This window comes from Columba livia, chromosome 3 (assembly GCF_036013475.1).
Source record: "Columba livia isolate bColLiv1 breed racing homer chromosome 3, bColLiv1.pat.W.v2, whole genome shotgun sequence".
Taxonomy (NCBI): Eukaryota; Metazoa; Chordata; class Aves; order Columbiformes; family Columbidae; genus Columba; species Columba livia.
The window spans coordinates 101,535,944-101,555,507 of NC_088604.1; the positions used below are offsets into that span (position 1 = coordinate 101,535,944).

The following is a 19,564-nucleotide window of genomic DNA, read 5'->3' on the forward strand; positions in this document are numbered from 1 at the left end:
GCTTCACAGAAGAGATATCTCTGCTACAATTCATACGCACTCTCCCATTCACAGTTGCGCTCCTTGAGCGTAGCACTAGAGAGAGTTAAAGACATCAGCTTCTACAGCATTTCATGCTCTGGTCCTACCCCTGTCTGACCAGACACAAACTCTTGGGTTGATACAGGAGATGTGCTGTGGGCCTTTAATAAAAACCATGTTGAGTGAACTCCAGAGGAGGAAGGAAGAGGGAGGGAGTTGGTGTCTCTGACTCCCAAACCGTCGGATGCCTGGCCCGAGGTGTTTCACATGCTTCAGAGCGACTTCTGGAGAGCCAGTTACCCTCGTGATGGGATGAAAAGTGTAACGGCTTGTCATGTGCAAAGGTTCACTGCGGATTATCCAACGCTTTATTCCGGCTTTAGAAATTATGAAGACGTGCTTTTATCCAGCAAGCACGCAAATGTTAGGAATTTCTGCGTCTCCTAATAACAATGCAACTGTATTTCAGCCCGTTCTGTGCACTACACGAGGCAAAGTTCCTTTGGGACAAAATGGTATGCAATCATGTAATTAAAAACAAACGCGTATGCACAAGACAGCACAATTACAGCCGTAGCAAGCGTTTCCTAGGATTACAGCCCTGGATTTACCTATCCAGATAACATCATTTTCTATGTGCTATTTTATATACAATATTACCTTTTTTTTTTTTTTAAAGACCGAGTGTTGCCCATCGTGTGCATGGGGAGTCTGCAGGCCCCACTGTAGGGGCCAGAGAAGGGATCTGTGTCACAGCCCGGGATGAAATTGTCCCTGGGCTACTGTGGATCGCACTGTGCCCCGGGTGGCCTGGCCGCCAGAGCCATGGGCGAGTGACACCAGGCATCGTAGTGTTTGAGGCTGGAAAGCTGGTGGTGGATTTTTTTTGTGGGAAGCAGGGGCTGTGAACCAGTGTGTTTGGCTAGCTGTGATCAGTTGTTTTCCCTAGACACTTTTTTAAGGGAATTGTGAACATTTTCTCCTGTGTGCTTTCTTGATTAACAGCAGCTTGTTTGGGGCAACCATGCGGCAGCTCTGACCAGAGCTAGATGGGTTACTAGGAGGTATTTCCTCACAGAAAGGGTTGTCGGGCATTGGAACAGGCTGCCCAGGGAAGTGGTAGAGTCACCATCCCTGGAGGTGTTTGAAGGACATGTAGATGAGGTTCTTAGGGACTTGGTTTAGTGCTGGATTTAGGTTATGGTTGGACTCAATGATCTTAAGGGTCTCTCCCAACCAAAATGATTCTATGATTCCATAAGGTTAGGAGCTATCATGGTCCCAAACGGCACCTCTGTCCCCCTGCTGCTCCTGCCCCTTCCGCCATGTTCCCTGTCCCAGCCTGGGCGAGGGACCCTCTGCGACCACCACGGGTTACAGGGTGGCTGCTGAGAGAGCCAGCTTTAGTTTCTTTATTTAATTCCTCCAGGAAAAAAAAAAAAAAAAACAAACCAAAACAAAACAACACAGACTTCCTGCTGGTAGCACTATGCTTGTGTGTGTGTTTGTTTTTATTGTAATTTTCTCACACTGAAGAGAATTGTTTCAACTGCAGATACAGGTTTTCCTCTGCTGAGGTGTCTTTTAAAAGCTTTCTGCGTTAGGCTGTCGTTCTCAGGACAGTTTTGAAACACCGCCATTCGTAGCACCTCCCCGACATAACCCCTGCTAGCCCAAGGGGAGGACGGGCTGGGACAGGCACTCGGGCGGGCTCTGCGGCCGCGCCACACTCAAGATGGCGGCGAGCCAGGCGCCGCGCTCAAGATGGCGCCACTCCCCGCCCCCTTCCCCGCCCTCCCGGCGGTGACTTCCGGAGGGAGAGGGCGTCCGTCCCATGGTAACTGCGCCACGGTGGAGACGCCGTCGCCGCGGGGGCCGCTCGCTTCCTGCCGCCACCCGGGCCGCAACAACGGGCACCCGCCTCCGGGGCCCCGCCGCCGGCAGCCGCCAGGTACGCACCGCCGGGCGGGCCAGCGGCTTTCCCCGCCCGTCCTCCCTCGGTCGTGAAGTGAGAGGAGCCCGCCGGGGCGGGCGGGCCCTGCGGGGCGGTCTCTCCGCGCCGCCGCCGCTGAGGTGTGCGGCCCCCGCGGGGGGAGGGCGGTACCGGCCGCGTCAGCCGCAGCCGGCTCTGGCGGGCAGCCGGCAGTGCGGCGCGGACGGCGGCGGCGGGGCCCCGCGGGGCGGCAGGCGGGCAGCCCTCCCGCTTTTCGTCCGCCGGGACGACTGCCCCTCCCGCCTCCAGCCCCTCAGGGCTCCGCGCCCCGGCTCCGTGCGGGAGGCGGCTTCCCCCCGCCCGCGCTTTGAGGAGGCGGCGGTGGCTCCGTGCTCCAGTGGCGGCTGTAGCGAGGGGAGCGACTCCCTGGGCGGGCGGGAGTGCCCCGGGTACCCGCACCCCCGGGTACCGACGTCTCCTCAGCGAGGGCGGGAGAGCTCCCCTTGGGTGGGGGTCTGCACCCCTCAGCCCCTGGGCAGCCAGCCGTGCCCTTGCGTGTCTTCTGAGCCTTGTTTTAAAACGTTATGTAAAAATGAATTAATTTTTTAAGTTTGCTTATGAGTTTTTGTATTCATTTTAGTGGGACCAAGGACTTTTTTGTTGTTTCTTTCTTTTTCTTTTAAAAGGTGTTCAGACACCTAACTTTGTTCATTCATTATGGACTGAAATACGATCAGCCTTTTGTATGCTTTTTGTCTTTGTTCAAACATAAGCTGCTTGCAGCCGCCTAGTTTGTTAGGAGCACAGGCTGTGAGGACCAAGGCTGTCCAGGCAGGGGTCTCATATGACACCCTTTGTTTTGGGAAGCTGAGGTGTGGTAGCTCCTGACTTCTGCCTTCACAGCTGGTGTCCTGCTGAGCTGCTAAAGCATTGCTCCCAGTGGTGGTGGCAAACGCTGGAGGTGCTTTGGAGAGACCATCAAGATGGAGGTCCATCCAGAGGTGTGCGTTGAATGAGTAGTGCACAAGCTTCTTCACCTTCTGGATCCAGTGCGAGCAGCTAGTGATCATGTTGTCAGTGATGGCATCTGCTGATTTTGCAACTAGCTATTGTTGTATCCCGCCTACCGAATGGGTTACCTCCCGCCTGGAGGACAGCTCACCTCATCTTTTGGTAGAGGAGAAGAGGATATTAAAAGTTAAATTAAAAACGCTTCTGTGAGGAAGGCAGTAGGACACCTGGTCTGTTTTCTCAGCCTCTGGATAAGATTGAAAAAATATGATTTTGCAGGATGGTTGATGGTTCAGGTTATATGTCAGCAAATGAGAATCAGCCTGGTTCAGGAGAGGGATGAAGAGCTGTGGTTACTCAAAGTGTATCTGTAGCATGTGTATTTTAAATGAACAAAAACTGTCTGATCAGAATTGCAAGTAGCTTGTTATAGAATATGTGGCTTAGACAAGCCTGTAAAATAGTAACAAACACTTAGGGTAAGGAGTCCAAATTGTCAGTGGGCTCATAAATATGCTGAGCTTTAGAAGTTTAGACTGGTGGAATTGCAGGGGAATAAAGATGCATGAAAGCAGTTGGAACAGACAGGGACTGGGAAGAAGATGGATTTCTTAACTGGACAAAGGGGTAAGAGTCTGCAGTGATGGAGGTGGAAGAGATCTAGAGTGAAACAGCCAACGAGGGAGGGAATATCCGTCTTTGGAATGGGGAAGCGTGCATTAGGAAAATATAAATACTTAAAACATCAGCATTTATAGGCTTTTGTGGCAAATTCTTAAGTTTGTCATTGCTAAGTTGTTTAACAAATAACGCATATAAACATTCACAGTATGTTATAGTGTTTATAACATTCACAACTTGTATTTATTTTACACATACTTAGATTTACTCTGAATGTAAAATGAATTACTGTGCTTCTTTAGTTTTCCAGTAGCTCCCGGAGACTACAACTAGTTAGTGGGATGCCATTGTGCTGATTGCCGACTGTACAAGCGAACTGAGATACAAATTACAGAGGCAAACTAACATCCAGAGGCTTTTTTGCTTAAGTAATTATCTCTAAATGTTAAGCTTAAAGTAACAAAACACAATAGCCTTTGGCACTAGTACTCTGTTTAGAAATAGAATGGTTGAACTACACCATGATTGTAGTGTAAAATATTTTAAAAGTCATTAAATAGAAAGGAAAATCAAATTCTGCAGAAAGATTTATTTCCTCCTTTACAGCAAAGTGAGTAATATCCTGTAGTAATATAATAGCCTTGTTTGAGGACACAGTTACTTTGAGATTAGAAGCTTAAATGCATACGTCACCTAAAAGCAGATGGATGTTGAAATTGGGACCTGATACTATAGTGGTGCAAAACATGGGAGACTATATTAGGTTTTGAGACTTTGTAGCATAACTCAGGAGGGTTTAGTGGTTGTGGATTGTTTTTTATTTGTTTGTTTTCTTCCCCCTTTTGGGGATGTAGGGAGCAAAATGCAAGGGTTTGATTTTTCCATTTTTTTTTTTTTAACCCGCTTTTGAACAGAGTCAAGGTTGTTTGTGACTTGCATAATGGAATAAATAAAGCTGCAGCGGTGACTGTTTGACTTGATGGAACCTGGGAGAGAGTGGTGTTGGTGGCTGGGCTTCCCTGCATACAGATCAGCATCTTTGCCTCGGTTTGATTGCCTTCTCTTGCTCAGAGATGCATGAGGCACAACTGCAGGATGAAACTTGTTCTTTTTTTTTTTCTAAGCAGGCAGGCTTACAACATTGCTGAGAAAGTGGGGTTTTTCCCTTCAAGTGATTCTTTTTTTTTTTTCCCCGCTCCTTTCCAAATCTGCTACCATTGCAGATTCCCAACTGTGGGAGAATGCAATGTGAAGGTATTTTGGGCTGATCAGAGAATTACTGTAGCAGGAACAAAAGACACTGATGGGGGAGAGTGGTCCCAAGAGGCCTTAAGAAGAAAGAGATGGAATTCAGATTAGTAGCCTCCAAAAAAATCTTGCTGTAGAAGAGGTGAAAAATAAGACTATAAAAGAACAAAGGTAAAAAGAACATGTGAAAACACTTAGCTCTCTTAATGTTACCCTTTCCCATGAGGAAGCTTTTCAAATGGCTTTCATAGTAATGTTTCTCATATGTTGACCATAGATTTGAGCAGCAAGCTGTACTTTCTCTCTAAGCCTTTAACAGAGATGATTGATTTATTAGCTTTGATAGAAGTATAGAATTACTTTTAAACTTTGAAATATGTAATAAGCACCTCAGATAATTAGGAAGCTTACAACTGTCTCTCTTTAAGGAGATCAATGGCATTAATTTGGATTGATAATCATGGCTGTTTTCTTGTTCAGTGACCATATGGTATTTCTGAGTTTAGTGTGACTTCCTGTGAGCAATTTTTACAAAGTCATCTGGGCTTTGGTGTGAAGTGCAGCAAAAGTTAAATGCTATGAGAAGGTGTGGAAATGTTCTTATATTTTAAAAAAAGTTTATTTTCTGGCTTAAGAAAGCAGGTTGCTTTCACTTGGGTGTAAGAGTGGATTTTAGCCTCTAAATCATATGTGCAATGAGACCGTAATGCTAAAATAGTAAAAATTTCTAACTACTACTTGTTTGGCACTGAAGTTTTTTAATACAAATAATTACTAACAGATCAATGTTTTGTGGTAAACAAAATACTTGTTAGCGTTTAGTAGAAATGAGACCCCTGTTACAATCACCCTTTTAAGGGGATCTCTTCTTGAGGTGTGATACACTAATGCTGTTGTTGCATGTGTCTTGACACTAATAGAACAGCCACATGAAATTTCCATCTGAATTCTGATTTGTGAGACTTGCAGTAGTCAAGGTGAGAGCTTTATCTCTCACATGATTTTTGGAACACCAAATCCAACAAGTCAAGAGCTTTTGAGAAACGTTCTGGGTGTCAAGGAGCACAGTCCAGCTGAGTTGGTGAAAGCAAGAATAACAGAAAATTCTTTAGCTGAGGAGGCCTGAGCTGTGCGTGAAGCAATTTTATAAAGGTGAAAGGTGTGGTTGTTGTAGTTTTTTTTGTGGGGGTTTGTTTTGTGTGTGGGTTTTTTTTTTGTTTGTTTTTAAGCTGACCTTTACTCCCTGCTTGTTAATAGCAGTTTAAATTGCTCCACAGGAGATTCTCCATCATGCAATATTAACAGAAATAAATCTGACTGGGAGAGTTGTGGGGAAGGAGAACCGATATCAGACGGTGAACCGGGAAGGAAAAGATCTAAAAGTGGAAGCAATCAGGCCAGGTGAGTGGGGCAAAGAAAACCAAGGAAAATGGTGTTGGGAAGTGGAGTGGGTTGAAACCAGGGGTCACGGAAGACTAAAGGTTGGTCATAGTGATGTAGGCCAGCATAGACCTTACAAGAATGGAGTTTTCTGGGGAGGGAAGGCAGCGTTAAGGAGAGACAGAGGAAGGAATTAGTATAGAGGCAGGAAAATGCCACTTGAAATCAAGGAGAAATACTTCTGAAAGGTGTGACAGGCACATGAAGAAAAATTAGTGACCGTGAGGTCATGGTCTCTGACTGTGTGGGTTGAGATGAGAATAAGGGCATGTGGAGCCTGCCCTTGCAAGTGGAAACCTGAGTGCTGCGGTGAGGGACTTGTGGTATGGGGACAGCTGAAGGCATGTGGCTCAAAATGAGAGGAGCTGTACAGATACCTGCAAGAGGGATCTGGTGGAGTGCCAGACTGTGTATCCTCAGTGGTGCACAGCCCGGAGTAGTGGTCACAGTGTGCTCAGCTTACAGACTTACGGAATGGTTGGGGTTGGAAGGAACCTCTGGAGATCATCTAGTCCAACCCACCTGCTAAAGCAGGTTCACCCGGAGCAGATCGCACAGGAATGTGTCCAGGCGGGTCTTGAATGTCTCCAGAGGAGACTCCACAACCTCTCTGGGCAGCCTGTTCCAGGGCTCTGGCACCTTCAAAGGAAATAAGTTTCTCCTCATATTCAGATGGAACCTCCTATGCTTCAGCCTGTGCCTGTTGCCCCTCATCCTATCGTTGGGCACCACTGAAAGGAGTTTGGTCCCGTCCTCTTGACACCCACACTTGAGACATTTATAAACATTGATGAGATCCCCCCTCAGCCTTCTCTTCTCAGGGAAAACTGTGAGTGAAACATGCTTTCTGCCCTCCCTTTTTGTATTCCTCCCCTCCATCTTTATGGTAGAGGTTATAACTTTCTTTTTGGTTTGCTGTTATAGTCACCCTATGACTGAAGATAATGTTAACTTTCTGCATTCAGGTCTCTGAAGGAAGGTCTTGCTGTGTATCTTCATGTACAAGTGTTGTTGTAGAAACAGGCAAACGCAGCATGATAAAACCATTCTTGTGCCATCTATAGTACAACAAAACTCTTGTGCTGTGTAGCATAAATTAATAAAAATGACTAAGCCATAACTATTAGCAGATGGATACTGTCTAAAGACATGTATAGTCTCTCCTTGTGAATGAATTTGACATGCAGATAAAATGGGAAGGAGATAGCTCTGGCTTTAATAGGAGGAAATGTTTCTTTCCTTATCCGAAAACACTCACATTCCTGGGTGAAGTGTGCATGCTTGGCAATAGTGCTTTCCTGTGCAGAGCAATTGCATTTAGAAATTAAACTATCATTACTCCTGGGTTGTCAAGAATCTCTGCCCTTCCCCCCTCCCTAAGCTTTAATTCTTTATCTTCTGTCTTTATGTAACCAAGGTTGGTCAAGGGCTGTAAACAGCCTTGGTTTAGACTTCCTGGTACTTCTCTATGCCATTCCCATCGCGTATGTGATAAGATATGCTTGGTCAATCTCAAAGGCAATAAGCTTTATTACCACAGCTAATATTGCACTTGTGGCTTGTTTTTTCAAAAGTATTGCCTTTGCTGTGTTCCTGAGTGTTTCGAGGGAGTATTGATGAGCACTCTTTCAAATTTGAATGTTTAAGTACAGCAGCATCATCTTCCTGCGAGTTATGCCTGCCTGAGTAATGAGTATTCTTTAAAGATATTTTAGACATAAAATGACTAACCTAAGAAATTGGTTCTTTCAATGCGCATCTCTCTACGGCTTCTTTACCAATATCATATTTAATTGTGTGCGTAAAATAAGAATTTTTCTGTCTTAGCTTAGGGAAGAGGCACTTGCCACTGATAGATGTTCAAACTGCCATTTTTGAAGTGCTTGTCTGTGATTAAATATTTATACACCGGATGGAGCATCAGTAGAGAGATTTGAGAAGACACATTTTGTAAACACAAAATCCATTCTACCTGGAATGTGGGTGGAATGATACAGCTCAGATTACACTTGTGCTTCGGGGTAGAGCTGGAATTAAAGCTGGGGTTTTTGAGGTGGTGTGTGTTGTCTTTATTTTTTGTTGGTTGGTTGTGGCGTTGGTTTTGTGTGTGGTGGGTTTTGTGTGTGTACGAGTCTTCATCTGTGGTCTTCTCAGTTTTGCACTTTTTAATTGCAAGACACAGTGAGTGCTTGATACCTGTAGATGTAGGTAGACAACTTGAGACAACTTGACAACTGTGGACAACTTGAGATGCTTCTTGACTTGATATGAACTTAAAAGACTTTGGAATTTTCCCCCCATTCTGTTTGCTGAAAGCAGGTGCTATGCTCAGCAATACAGCAGATAGGATTCATTTCTAAAGGCAAAAAAATTTAATATTGAAACACCCTTGTTGGGCAGCAGTTCTCAAAGTTGCCTAAAAACTGGGTGATGTGGAGATACCTCTGTGTGGGAGGAAGGAAGAGGGGGATTTTGAGAACTAAGTAACTAATTAAAGATTGCTGCAGTTACAATGCTTTGGGCTTAGAAAATTGAGTATTATGTCACATAGTTTGAATATGCAAGTTAAAATATTTTCTTTAATACATATTCTGTCCAAAATAATTATATAAAGCCGAAGGGAATTTTTGCCTATTGGAATAAACTTTACCCTAGTCTTAAACATATGTTCTCACTTACTGTTGATAGCTTCTTTAGTACCATAAAGAACTACAGCAGGTATTGCAAGAATTCAGTAACTTAATCTTAACCCTTTGAAGTTAAATGATGTGAAATGTATGTCATGCTGGTAGCTTTATAAAAGCATAATGGAATTAAGACCAAAGTTGTTATTAAAACTAAAAGTAAGATCATGAATATGGTTTAGAACTCCCTTCTGTGACAGTCAAGTCTAAGATCCTGAATAGTCCTAGAAATGTTGTGGGCCTGAATTAGTCATCATGGATTTTCTTTGCTGGTGAAATTTAGAAAATGAAAAACCAATACTTGTGTCAAGGGTTTTGGAGTATATTTGTAAATGTGTCATTGTGTAATAATGTTTATACGTTAAGACAGCTGAAGAAAGTGGTGGTATGCTTGTCTGTGAACTGTAACTGGCTTTTTAATGTGTAAAAACTTGAACAGTTTATTGATATAACAGTTGTCTCTGCTTAATCTGCTGTCAAGCAAAGCCAGTTTAAGATCTGCTGTGAACTCACTACTTTGACAATTTGTTCTCTGTTAAAAAATGGTAGAGATGGCATTAGTGGGAAAACAATTACTTGCTTTGTAAGTAGTGCTGTTGAGTTATGACTAAGTATATTGATTTGCCTGGCCAACACGAACTCCAGACAGATTATAACTTTTTTTTCCATGGCCTTTCCAGAAGAGAGTCACATGGCTGTTTGTTAATGCCTTGGATATGGTTGAGATCTACAAACCAAACTGCTTTCTGAGGAAATTGAGAGGTTTTTAATTTTTTTAAAAATAGATTTTGATCACTGATGTGTGATGATAGATAGAGTAGGGCAGGGGGAGAGAGAGCTTATCCCTCCCTTCTTAGATTTAAAAAATCTCTTACTTTGTGAAGCTCTTTAACTTTTTCATGGCTTTCCCAATAACATCTGCAATAAAGAGGTTATTTGCTTTCAGAAATGTATGAATTTCTAATCTTCTTTTACTATCTAGGCAGGAGAAACTACCATCTGTTTGTTTGTGCCAAACACTTTTTTGTTTTTCTTAAATCGGTGTCTTTTCCTGTAAGCCCCAAGGGGATTTGAATACACTGTTCAGAGTTCCTTGCTGCATTTAGAACTTACACTGCTGAATTGGTAAAATGCACAAACTGAAGCTGAAATAATTGGTTTATGAGACATTGAAGCTTCTTTCTACTTTTGAGGTCCAGAGCTCCCTCTTGCCTACCCTGCCTTTCAGTGTTGCCCTCTCTGTTTCAGGGGGGGGTCTGGTGGTCACTGCTTTTTGTGTCAGAGGTTCCAAGGTAAAATGTAGTAAAGAGGTAATAGTGGATCTGAATGGAATCCCAAAACGATTATACTACTTTGTTCTTCAAGGCTCAACACCAGCTCTTTTGTCCACGTTGTTAATTGGATGTTCTATGGTATCTTGTTTGCCTTTACTAGAAACTTGCTTTTGTATTTTTGTTATTAATTTTCTTCATTGTATTACCTCTCTAAGCAGAATGACTGAGGCTGGGTAGAAAACAGAAATAGAGTTAGCAAAATATTGAACAATGTAAATGTTTTGGTAGTTCTTAGTGAGATGTAGTTATCTATTATGTGTGAGCTGCTTCTGGGTAGTCTTCCATAATTTACTATTTAGCGTAATAAAACATGGGCAAAACCAAGCACATGTGGTTATTGCATGCAGGTGGGGCTGGTGGGAACTGATGCAGCAATTTTGTTGTGCTGCTTAAATTTTTCTTTCTCATCATTACCTTCTTTCAGTGAATTTAGACTTGTATAGACTAGCTTCCTGAGAGTCTGTCTATAATTAACAATATCGTTTCAGTCATGGATGTGGCTGCTGTGTTCAGCAGCTGTGCTCTTACTGTGGGTAGTGTTGTAGGTTGGGGTGACAGCGGTTGTTGGGAAATATGAATCGGAACTTCCCGCTACAGCATGCAAGCCCAGTAATGAGGTATTGCTTTCTGCCTATGGCTTCATTGCATAAGACTATTCCATTTGCCAAGCTAGCAGAAAAGTAAGGGCTGAGGTTAGCTTTCTGGTTATCAAGTTGAATGAGTTCCACACGTGGTCAGATGTGAGACTTCATTTAGCACTAATGAGGTATTTTGTGATCAGTTAGATTGCTTCCATCTGTAATGTAAGCCTTCGTTTTCCCAGTTAACCAAATTGGACTATTGGTAACTTGACTGTGAGATGCTGCTGGGTGTTCATTAAATTAGGATGAGATAACTAATAAAAGAGTGCTGAAAATATTCCAAGAAATCAATTGCTCACAACCACTTGGGAAAAGATATGGATTAACCTGTTTTCAGGAAAATATTTAAAATTTCTGGTTTCATACTTTAATGAAAGTCCTGTAAATTTGGTTAAGAGCACATTAGCTGTGAGTTCTGACACTGAGACAAAGCTATGTTAAACAGTTTTAGAAAAAAGATTAAAAGGTAAATATAGTTAAATAATAGAAATGCATAACATAAAGGCATAATACTGTACAACAAGCTGTTTACATTAATGTGTTTGTGTCTCTATAGAGGTTTTTTTACAGGGCTCCTCTGTATCTGTTCAGGCATGCTTAATACTAAGGGCATCCTCTTATGCATGCTACAATTAAGATAGTGTACTTCTAGAACAGTTTATATGGTGATAAGAAGAATAAGGGGTTGGCCGGCTACTGAGTAAAGAAATGTAACATGATGCTGAGAAAGTCTATTTATTAATGCACTTGTTGCTTCAGATTTATCTTTATTGCAGGATAAGCTGCATATATACCTGACCCCAGAAAAAGAAGAATAGGAACTTTCTTTGATAAGGAAAATAATGAAGAACACTTATAAAATTGCTAATTTGAAAATCAGGTGAACTTCAAACAAGGTTCTTTTGCTTTACCTGGTTTCTGGTCTCAGAACCGTTATCAGTTTGCATGTTGACAGATAAAGCTCTTTAAAGAGAGGGAGAAGCCCAGCCAGTACTTGTATCTGAGAGGGGCAGGTAGAAAAGAACCACTAGAGAACTGGAGACCACTTGCAAAAACATTACAACAAATGTAAACTGTTTTGTAAGCTCTTCAAGGAAATAGTACAAAGGTGTTAAATAAACATAAATGGATTTGCTCAAAATTTGCAAACAGTCAAATCTCCTTTCATGAAACTGTATCCAGTCTTGCTTGGGGAGAACAAGTATGTTCTCAGTTTAATCATCTATTCTGGTTATTTTGTCCATATGAAAAGCGAGGAAATGTTTCTCTTAATACCGTAAAGTTCGTGAAAAACGTTAAATAGTTTCATAGATCACTGTCAGACCAGAGGATGTCTAGACTGAATGGTGTCTGCAGGGTTCTGTCACTAATTTCAACTTAAGTGAAACATTAAGGCTATGCAATATTAGCAGCAGATGGTACCAAGCCAGGAATTGCAGCAAGTGTGTTTGAAAAGGTGGTCAGAGTTCAGAATTATTTGAAGCAAGTGGAGAAGCAGTCTGGGGAAGAAAATGCCTTTTTAGATAAGGACAAGACTCAAGATCCTTCATTTACTGATTGTCTCTTTGCAAGTAGACAATGGGGAATTAGAATGAGTTTTGTGCAAAGGATATGGGGATGTTGCAGTTAAGCTGGATGTGATTCTACACTGATGTTGCAAACAAGTCAGATGTACTGTGTTGCATAAGGAGGATAACTTCATCTGAATCACGTCACAGTCCTTCGTTCTAGGATTAGGTATTTCCCATCAGAAAAACTAGAGTACTTTGAGAGAGTATAGAGGAAAGTAAAGAGAACAAAGTATTGAAAATGTAATTATTTTATCTACAGAAAGATTTAGAACTCTTTTACTTAAAGAAGACTGCAGAGAGAAGGAAGTGTTGGTTTCAGGTGAGATAAAAACAAGAGAAGAGCATTTTTCACTCTAGCTACTTGGATGAGAGAACCACTGTTAATGTGCTTAACTCCAACAAAGATGGTGTAAATGGACATGGGGAAAAAAAATTGTGAACCACTGAAACAGATTGCTTGGGAAGAATGTGGTATTTCCATTTTTAGAGTGCCTTGCAAGGCAAAGATTAGCTATGTCTAGACCATGCTTTTCTCCTGTAACCCAGAGAATATATGATAGTTGCTTTATTAAGCTATATTACAACTATTATTTTGTAGTATTAGAAAATCCTAGAAGGACTTCTAGAAAGCAGGGACATACCAATTTAAAAGGTATCTAAGTGGTTAATAGCGTTGGGCCCGTGTTAATAATTTTCTCATTTTGTGCTAATGGGTCTTGCTATCAAAATCACACATCTGTATTCCCTCATTTCTACTCCCTGCTCTTCAAAGAAAAGTAATATTGCATTGGCAGAGAGGGGGGAAATACTTTTACAAATCATCTGGCTCATTTCCATTTTGTGTCTGTAAATATCTTCCAATTGATACACTAAGTGTATGTGGGTGGCTGCAAACTTCCAGAATCATCTTTCTTCCCCAGCTTTGTATAAAATTCCTTTGGGGACAAGGAAGAAATGAGGCTCTTCAAACCCCATGGTAAATTTAATATCAGATTCTGAGATTTCAGACTGCTTTGCTCATTAGTCTGAGTTACAATTAAGATATAAAATAACATTCCCTCATTAGCGGATATCAGCCTTTATCTTGCATGCCCCTTTTCCTAAAACTGGCAATTAAAATGCATGAATAAGAGGCAGTATACTCTGGTAGCAGGAACTTGGACCTGGGAGACAGAACTGTCAGCATCTTAATCTTAGCTATGATGTTGAATTATGATTTGCTGAAGGGCATGTTTAATTCCTGGACCTATATTCTATGCACAGAACAGGATTAATTTTTGTCTGCAGCTACAGAGATTTACACACTTGGACAAGTATCTCTTTCTGCATTTAAAGTTAGTATGTAGACCCAAGGATTTCATTTGTGGATTCTTGCGTTGCATTTGGCTTCTTCTGTTGTAGTATCTTCAAGAAAACCATTTAAACTTCTGGCAGGTTAAAAATACCTATCACAGTAGATTTTACTGTGGTATTTTCAGTAGTCATACATGGAAAATGCAGCCTCTTGTTTTCTTCCTTTGTTTTTTTCTTCCCCGCTTCTGTTGAAGATAACTCCTTTCTCAGACTTCAGATGTATAGTGTAGTTGTTTGGCTCCATTCATGATTTATGAGGGTTAAGCAAACTTGCAGAATTTAAATTTTATTGGAATCCCAGCTCTGTCTACTACCTAGCTTTTCTAAGTGTGGAGGCTGCATCAGTGTAAACTGATTTGACTTTTAGCATTGTTATAGCAACACAACTATCCTATGGATTTCTTTTTTAATTTAAATTCCCTAAGAGCCTGTGGGCCATGTTAGTATGACTTCATTCTAGTTTGACAAACCAGCAGTGTTGGAGAGAGTGAGGGTGTGGGGTCTTCAGGGTAATGAAATATCCTTTTTAAAATTGGTGGCATCAGTCTGAAATCCCTGTGGGCTTCTTTCTGCAGGTGCAGGTTTTAAGCTAGGCTTCCACTGACGTTTACATTTAAATTTATTATTACAGTGTCACCATACAGGGTTTATAGTTCCTTCAGTGGATTCTTTGTGAAAGACCTGACATCATTTTTTAAAAGGTTATGTTGAATTCTAGTTTCCACAGCACAAGTTGCCATGGATATGTCAGGTTCTTAATGTTTGTTTGCAGGGGGATGAGGTAGAGAAGGTTCGTGCTGGCTATTTTCAAATGAATGTTCTGCATCCAAATGATGCTGTTCTTGTTGGGAGTTAACTGGCCAGCGGATATAAATTCTGCTGTCTACTTTGAAACTGGATTAAGTTCATTTTGGAATGATTCAATGCAGAGATGTTCACGTGTATATATTCACTTTGCGCTGGTTTGTTGGTTGTTCAGGTTGCTTTTTTTCCTTTGCAGTAAAATAAGCCTGCTGTTTTTGTGTGCCCTGCAGTTCTTTGGAGTCCTGTCAGTCAGCATTCAAATACATAGACAATGTACATGCATTTTCACAGTGTCCAGGAACTGAGGAATGCCACACTGCCACTGGAGAACATGCTGTATTTCCTGCATCTTCATGAAGCAAGGAAAGGTCCTAGGCTTCCCATGATTTGGGAAAAAGCACTAAGAGCTGGCTTAACAAGGAAATTAAACACATTTATGTTTGTGATCTATGTAAGTAGGTTCTCCTGAGCATTTCCTCTATGCATGCAGGAGTTTTAAGGTTTATGTAACCCCTCAAATCTTGATTCAGAAATATGGACTGCTGACTTTCAAGCCCATGCAAACTGCTTGCACAGCACACCAGCCTAGAAAGAGCACACAGTTAAAACAGAAGTCACTGACTTGTTCCTTTCCCAGGTCACCCTGAGAGGGGAACGGACAGGCATGTTTGAAAGCTGAAGAAAATTGACCCTGTCTTCCTTATAGTGAAGATACAAGTAAATACTGCTTGTATCTTATTCCACACCGGACAAGGCAAACAACTGCTGCAAGATGCATTGCTAGTGGTTTTTTTTAATAAAAAAAGCCAAAAGAGAAGCCAAAAGTCAAGAAGTAGGTAGTGGAAGAGAGTGAAAAGGTGGATATCCTCATGTGGAAAGTGAAAGATGAGTAAGGAAGGAAAAAAAACTTACTAAAGCAGCAGCTCTGTAAAAGATAGATGACCACTTTTGATGGGGCAAAAGAAACAATTAGCAGCAGTTTTCTTGGTAAAACTGAGTCTTGTGTACATGCCAAGCTAAAAAATTCTGGAACTCCACAGCCGCATTGGCTTTGTTCCCTTCCACTTCATAATCAAAGGCAGGTTTCTTGAGCAGGGGAGAAACCTGAGCCTGATATTCTGTCTGAAGATCTTCTATCTGTGTGGCACAGTGCTGTGCACCAATTGCTTCCCATACCTGCTCTGCTGTCAACCTTATTTTAAAAAGTTGTCACACGTAAAGCTTATTAGAGGTATTTTGACAGAAGTGTGATAGTCTTATACCTTGTGTGTTCCACAAACCTGAAATGTCTCTACAAAGAAATGTCTTGTGGATTTTAAAATGTATAAATAAAATACTCAGAGTGCTAATTTCAGTGCAGTACATCTGAGATGAGTTTCCGAATGGAGGTAAAATAACAAGATGTTCTATGGGTTTGGTATCCATAGCGATAGCCAGGGAGGTGTCTTTGTGAACTGACAGGTATGGAGGTAGACATGTCATAAACTGCACCTGGTTAATAGAAGGGCTCTTTCATTGCTTTTATAGATGTAGTGCAAAATAGCTCGAGTGATTCATGCAAGATAAATACCACTTAGCAGTCACCACCATTAAACATCTTAAAAATCTTCATTTTCCATTCAGAGCCTGAAATACATGTTCTATACTTTCTGCACCTGTTTGGAGATAGAGTTTATTTGGGTCCTTCCTTGTAGCCAAACACTCAGTCATGAGTGTGTCTCAGGGAGGGAACCTTTATCTTGCAGAACAACGAGGCAAGCTGGGGTCTAGTTTTCTTTGACACAAGTTCAACTTCTTTGGGAAGAAAGTGGGCAGGGATGTGAAGACGCTAGTTATCACATGTCTAAGATTAAATGAAGTTGTGAGAATAGTCACTGGAATCACTGACAAACAGATTTCTGGCTGTGGGTTTTGAGGCCTGATAAGATACTGGTGATAAGGTATCCTTTGCTGGCTCTGTTGCAGCCCATATACCACAAATGTGCAAATTCCACGGGATGTTATTCATCCCCAAGCGCTGTCATTTTATGCCTTTTGCAGTTTATGCTTATTCTATTATGTTAGGTGTTGTCTTAACGATATCAAACTGTCTTTCTGCTGTTAATCACCAGTGACCAAATGCTCTTGGGTTAGTCTGCTTTTATGGCAGTTCAACCCTGCATTTTGAGTAGACTTCTTGGTAAAAGCCACCTTGTATTTTTTTCTAATAATCCCATATGTTTGTTTTCCATACTTGGAAATTGTGCTGTAGACAGAAAAGCCACTTGGGCTAGTGACAGGGGAAGAAAACCTAAAGTGCTAAATACATCTGCTGAATTATGTCATTTTCCATCACTCCTCTTGGCCTGACCCCACAGCCAGCTTCCAAAGCTGACGCTACCAGCCCTCAAGATCCTAAATATTCACAGAGCAACCTCTATTAAAGGTTTTCAGTTTAACCCTTAATGCCTCAGATGCAATGTCAGGGGGAAAAATAAGAGATACTAACTCGGAATGATGTTCTCTTTTTCTAAAAGGGGTGACTGCTCCTGTGTGTATGTCAGTAGGAAGGAAGCTAAGCAGCCACCTTGTTCTTAAGCTATACTTGTCTCTGTATCGCTGTTCTGGAACAACTCATGTGATATGAGGTACATTTCAAACTGGATAACCGAGTAGATGAGGCATTAAAGTGAGAATGTTCGATCTATGGAAAGTGTTAGGTTCTGCTTCACTGGGGAAGACTTAATATTTATCTGCTTTTCTCTTGTGGTGTGTTCACATAAAAGATTCGTGTTTCCATGTGAGAAATTGAAGCTTGTTCTATGAGCCATAAAAATTGGTCTAAATGTTCTGAATTTGAGACATCTTTAGAATTGTTTCTCCACAACCTGCTTGTGTTGCGATTATTTTCATATGAGAGAGGAATGAATGTATGTTACCAATTAGTTGATTCACTTTTGAGAAATTTGTCCCAAACAAAGGTTAAATTTAAAACTTAAAATTCCCCTTGTGTGCAGATGGGACATAGGACTCTTCTAAGAGCACATGATTTGTGCTTCTATGCTGCTTTGTGCAAACAATACTCGGTAGTGGGAATTTTTCTCTGTGTTGTTGCAGAGGTTTGTTATTCTTGATCTCTAGGGGTATTGCTTGTTTGATCCACGTGTACTATATTAATCTTCTGTGCTGAATGCCTGAGATAAATTAAGAAAGGTATGCTCAACTTAATAAATGGAGACATTCTTGGTTCTATTTGAAATTTCAGAAGAGGACCTCTTTTCTGGCCAGGACTACGTATGTGACTGTTCTGTAAGGCTGCCAGGTTTTGAGAAAATTCATACTGAGAAATGGTATTTTTATAGTTTGTTTCTTGAAGGGCGTGGTTGAATTCATACTGCTCAGTCTTTCTTCTCTTATAGTTATTTCTGTTATACGGATAAACATTATATCTTGATTCTTTCTTAAAGTGGTGAAGAGCAAGTGTGTGCATTTATTATACAAAGGAAAGAGGAATAAGAGATCATTCTTACCATACTTGTAAATTCACATTTCAATAGCTGAAATACTTAATCATGTTGTCTGGTAGCTTTTAGAGATAGAATCCTTTGCTTCTGCTGCTCTTGATGTGATGTCCATCATCTGTAAGCCTCAAAGTTGTGATCAAGGCAGAAACCTGAGGCCTTGGATGCTTTTTGTTTTGTGAGATTTTGTTGTTTTTTTCTTTTCTGAAACATAAAGGTAGTAGTCTAAAGTATCCCAAAATATCCCTTTTTCCTTTATTATTCCTTTCTCCTCCTTTTGGGATTAACAGAAAAACATTTACCAGCTATTTAGTATTCAAATTCTTTTATTTCTGTAAAAGGAACCTCTTGAATATAATGTATGAAATTAATTGAATTACTGTAAAGCATGTAATGTTTTTGTGAATCTCTGAAATAAGTGTGTAAAAAGGTACCCTTTTCAATGTCTTGATATGCTAGAAAGCAGGACTTCACACAGGGAGAGTTCTACATACTTTTGAAAGCATGGCAGGAAGGTCAGTGTTGATAAGTAAACTTTGCACTTGGATATTAGAAAACCTACTTCTTGGGTGATCAATGATCTATAACCTTTAATTTCTTGGTATATAGCAGTGTTTAAATACCTTAGGGAATAAACAATTGATTTTTTTAAATGACTGGATCTCGACCTTTCTTTATGGAGTTGGAATTTGTGCTTGGTATTGCCTCTCAAGCAGGTTTTTTAAGGGCAATGAAGCTGATGGGAAGCCTGGAGCACAAGTCTGATGAGGAGCGGCTGAGGGAACTGGGGCTGTTCAGCCTGGAGAAAAGGAGCCTTATCACTGTCTGCAACTACCTGAAAGGAGGTTGTAACATGGAGAGTGTTGGGCTCTTCTCCCAGGTAACAAGTGATAGGATGAGAGGAAATGGCCTGAAGTTGAACCATGGAAGGTTCAGATTGGATATTAGGAAGAATTTATTCACAGAAAGGGTTGTCAGGCATTGGAACAGGCTGCCCAGGGCAGTGGTGGAGTCACCATCCCTGGAGGTGTTTAGAAGAGGTGTAGATGAGGTTCTTAGGGACATGGTTTAGAGGTGGACTTGGCAGGGCTATGTTAATGGTTGGACTTGATCGTCATAAAGGTCTTTTCCAACCAAAACTGTTCTATGATTTGCTCTGTTTTATATGTTCCTGGCTAACAGCATGGATGGACGTGTTAGGGATAAGTGCTGGGAAGTCTCTGCTAGGGATTTCTTAAGTATGTACAACTCTGGAAGTGCACAGATGGCTTGTTTGCTCTCTTGTCCTAGGAACAGTTGTTACACACAGACTCTGGCATTCTTGCATACAAACTGTTAACTTTTGAGTTATAGTAATGGTCTTGAGTGCTGTGAAATGCAAATATATGTTATTAGAGTATTGT

At 41.3% G+C, this 19,564-nt stretch overlaps 1 protein-coding gene across 4 annotated transcripts in view; it reads left to right on the forward strand.

The window, feature by feature from the left end:
• The first annotated feature begins 1,818 nt into the window (after positions 1-1,818).
• DISP1 (dispatched RND transporter family member 1) overlaps positions 1,819-19,564 on the forward strand; it is an 89,767-nt gene continuing 72,021 nt past the window's right edge. For 2 of the 4 annotated variants that reach the window (XM_065058547.1, XM_065058546.1), the window contains exons 1-2: positions 4,510-5,005; positions 6,112-6,235. The gene's annotated coding sequence lies outside the window, so the exon portion shown is untranslated. Of the gene's footprint in view, positions 1,973-4,509; positions 5,006-6,111; positions 6,236-19,564 lie in introns of those variants that run through there. The other 2 variants (XM_065058545.1, XM_065058549.1) reach the window with 2 other exon arrangements.